Below are 4,803 nucleotides of genomic sequence, written 5' to 3' on the forward strand. Positions count from 1 at the left end.
TATTGAAGTCTGAAATTTAATGTTTAATCAAGAGTCCTGGGAAATGCTTGATTGATATCTTCAATATTTTCTGATTCAAGAGGTTGTTGCAAGGAACTCTCTCAAATGTATGAAAGAGTCTTCTGCTAGACATCTATATGTGAGTACTGAAAGCTATATGCTTGTAGAATTCTTAATAAAATGTGAGTTAATAGGAGTATCTAGATATCGTTCGAAGAGGAATACCGTATTGGTTTACAGATGATGATATATCAAAGTTGTTGTCTTTATTTTATTTTATTTGAGTGTTCGCAGTTCTATAGTACCTTCCTACATTTTTATAACACTCAGCAGCTCCCCTGAAACTCAAGTTCGAGGTGTATATGTAGGCAATATCTATCATGGCATTGCATCTTGTAAAGCGGGATAATAATAATGTGAGAAAAAGACTTCTTGTTGGCATTCGTGATGATAATTTAGAATTATCTGGGTTCAAGGTGTCTTTTTATGGTTCATTTGGGAGAGATTTTCTGCTGACACAAGTTGCTATAAAAATTGTTCCAATTTATTAATGGCATAAAAAGACTACCTATACACAAGTCTCAAAAAACCCATGATGTGTGATTTCAGTTGTTCTCGGACAACAAAATACTGAAATTGTTTATTTCTGTGTGTTTTCGAAAATGATTCAACAAAAATGTGAGTCATATAAAATCAGGCATTATTAATCTTAATACTTATATTTTTATTTTTGTTGAAATGATACCCTATATTATTATACCGTTGGGATATCAATCGAAATATCGAAACATCAGATGTGAGAACAATATTCTTGTGGATATACCTTTTTAGTGTTATTTGATTTAGAGCTTGTTTTTATATTTATGGCGATGTCCAAGTGGAAGATTTTCGTGCTTCTTCGTCCATTTTGATTGTTGTTAAGGATAACACAGGATTTTATTTTTATAAAACAAGAATTCTTACATTTAATGAAAGAAATGAAATAATGCAATGCAGCACAATTATTGCAAGAAGAAGTTCGAAGAATTGAAAACTATGAAAACTATGATGGAAGAAAAAGGATATCTTTGCTATCAAAGGAAAGCTTATTTATAATTATTTGATTGGGTAGTTTTTGTGCAGAGATGTTTTTTGATGATCTGACTTTTGTTACTAAAGGTGGTGATACAGTTCTTTGTTAAATAGGGCTTCACCCAACAAACTTCTCCGTCTATCTAGGTCTCTAGCTAAATGTCTCCAGTTGCGTACTCAAAGTTGAAAATTATAAATTTAATGATACATTTAAAATTTTTGAATTTAGTTGGATTCCAGCAGTAAAGTCAAACGCATTTGGGAGAGAAAGTTTTAGAGGATTATGGGGGAAGATTATGGCGATATATTCAGCCTTATTTTGAAATTCTCTCTCATGCGAAAGTAATTCGATTTCGAATAATCTGCATTTTGAATTTCGAACGATTAGAAAGTTCACTTTATCAATCGAAAGTTCATTTATTTTTTGAAAAGCAAGCAAACTTTGACTTTCTAATCATTCGAAACAAATGTCATATCATTAGCGTTAAATTTTTTTCTGGCGTATAGATTCTCAAAACATGTAAGCTTTGATATTTGTGTTAAAAATTGATAAAATAAAAATCTTTTATAAATTATTTGTGTTTTTTTTTTAAATAAGTGTCGCAATCGCATTCCAATTGGACCAACCGGGAGCAGCTATTGTCAGGATCACTTCATTTAAGCAGTCTGTTGAAGGCATAAGTGCCAGGGTATTTGGCATAATCCAAGTAGAGGTGTCTGAAACGGTGGCGGCTTCTTCATCGAAAGACGTGTGTATGGGTTCTTGCCCTGAAGAAAATTTGGAACCAGGCGCAATAATTGAAGCCCAAGAGAAGCTGTCTTTACCTTCTCGCAATAAAGCAAACAAAGACACTCCAGTTAAAATTCTTCAAAAGCAAAATGAAGTACAGGAAGCCTTTTTTTGCAGAACTGTCCTCCAAACTGGATGATATTAAGGACAAACTTCACCCAATGAATATTCAAAAGGCTGATGACACAAAAAAAAAAATGTATGAAGAGAACCGTCGGCACAATCTCGCCGTGGAAAAATTAATGCTTAAATCCTTCTCGTATATATCTGCTCCTCGCTGTCAATATATTTTCAAACAATTAATTAGTGGCAAGTTATCTTACTTTTTGTAACCTTTTTAATATTAAAAGGTGTGACCAGGTGTGTGTACGTAGTACCCGTGGCATGATGGTTAGTGCGTTGGACTGTCATGCAAGGGGTCTTGGGTTCAATCCCTGCCTGTGCCACCTTAATTTAAAAAAAATAATTTTCGCGGGTACTGCCTCTTGCGAGGAATTGACAATTCCTTCAAGAGTAATTCTTGTCATGAAAAAGTGCTTTCTCAAACTAGCCGTTCGGATTCGGCATAAAATTGTAGGTCCCCTCCATTCCTGACAACATTACTCGCACACAGGAATGGTTGAGAGTTGTTAATCACTAGGCCCTGGTTCACAACGGACTGTTGCGCCACCCCATTTGATTTTTTTTGATTTGACCAGGTGTGTGTAGGGAAATAGAGACTTTGAAGTTGCCTGTTGAACAACTGGGTTTTTTATTGAAGCTTTTTAAACATAACTTAAATGACACCAAACTTCAATTAAAAATCTTGTACTTTATTATACAAAAGTTAAACAGTTATTTATTTTGTATACTTAGCTTATTTTTCGTATCAATAAAATGATCATTATTTGCTAAATGTTTCAAATTAAAAACATTAAATTTGTACTGATATTTTATTTAAATACTTAGATTAACCAGGTATAAGACATAACCTAACTTAACTTTATGTTTCGGTAATAAAAAGGATTTATATTCTGATCAACTGTTTAATACAATAAATACACAAATTCATTCGAATGAATAGATCTATTCTATCGAATTAGCTATTCGTTCGAATTTTAAAATAAGCATGATTGATGTTGTTTCTACGAATTTTTTAAAAGTTGAAGAAATGGAAGTCTTGGAACAAATAATAAATCGTTTGGTTTCCAGATTAAACCCATTTATTTGAACTGTTCACATTGGATGCAAGATTATAACAGACTCTGTGAAACATTTAAAACTCTTTGGCTCAATTGATGTACATACTTCTGATTGGAGAATTTAATGCTAGGGTAGGTCAGTCACAACATAGCTTTATTAGTGGAACTGAGTCAACAATCTTCAAGCACTATCGCAGTTCTAAGGATGAAATAAGTGTTGCGAAAAGGGCTAAAATATTGGAAATAGCCGACTCTCTGGATGCAAGGATGCTGAATGGAAGCTGCAATGGCGATCAAAATGGCGAGTATACATTAATTCGAAGAACATCGTGCACAGTAATAGACTATTGCTTTGTGCCCGGCAAATAGAATACAATAGTCAGTGATTTTACGATAGCTGAAAAGATTTTTTTGGACCACATGCCTTTTAAAGTGTCTTGCATAGTCTTTGGTACAGAAGATACAACCAACACAAAACAACTGCTGCTGCTTCAAAAGCTGAGAGGGAAAGATAGATTTCTTAACATTTATCCTAATAATTTAAATTCGGAACTTGCATCACATATGTTGCATAACCAATTACAACTAAAGGACCTGACACAAATGATAGTCAAAGATGTCCCAGCAGGCGTGGAAGTTAAGGTTTATAAAAGCTGCTGAGGAAATTCAACACACCTTTTTTCAGAATAATGTAAAAATTTAAACAACTCTGTTTTGAAAAAAAGAAAAAGTCCGGCGCGTCAAAACATTAACGTTGACAAAGTCATCAGCAGTGTTTTGGAAAGCCGCCAAATCAATCAACGGAAGAACCAATCTAAAGGTGCGTGTCCATTTGAGAGTAAACGTGCTGAGAGTCGCTCTCAAGCTGCTCTCGAGAGCGATCTCGCAAATGGACATAGTCTGGAGAGTAGCTCGCGGAGAGTTGATAAATTACTCTCGACATTCGACTTTTTTGAGAGTCACTCGCAAGTGGACACATGTGCTTACCACTATCCGAGATAAGCTCGCGGAATACGAACACAGTTCGAATTTTGCGAGTAGCTGTCGAGAGTAAACATGGCAAAGCAGTGTAAACTATGGATTTTTTCATATAAAATTGATTTGAAAATACATTTTTAACTTCCAATAGGAAGTTATTGTAATGGGTTGATTTGTCAAATTGAAAATTTTGACATTTCTCGTCGTTGCAAGATCCCTAGAACCGAAATAAAAGATTTTAAGAACGATGCCTGTGAGAGCGTGTGTACGTACGTTCGACGTTTTTTTCGTCGTCCATAGCTCAAGAACTAGTAAAGATATCGACTTCAAATAAATTTTGTTATATAGATATAAGCCAGAAAGATGCAGAAAGGGCTCCCAAGAAAATTGAATCGGTGATTTTTTGACCATAGCAGTTTTTAAAAAAAAGGTGAAAACGTTGGTTAACCCCAAATATCTCACGAACCAAAAACGCTAGAGACTTGAACTAAATTTTATATTATATATTGTAACGTGATACCAAAAAAGTATATTTTATGAAAAAAATCCAACTAACGGCTTTTTTATAAATAAAAAAAAAAAATCAAATTTGACACCTCGAAAATTGTACGAATGAAAAATGATTTTATCTCCGAAACAATTTTGTGCAACCGAAGAACAACGTTTTTAACATATTTTTTAAAATTTTTTTTTAGAAAAATCGAATTGACAGTTTTTTTTTATAAAAAATAAAAACGTAAAAAAACATTACTCAAGTTGTTACAAATTGAATTTTGACTCAAA

The sequence above is a fragment of the Eupeodes corollae genome, chromosome 1, assembly GCF_945859685.1.
Source record: "Eupeodes corollae chromosome 1, idEupCoro1.1, whole genome shotgun sequence".
Lineage (NCBI taxonomy): Eukaryota > Metazoa > Arthropoda > Insecta > Diptera > Syrphidae > Eupeodes > Eupeodes corollae.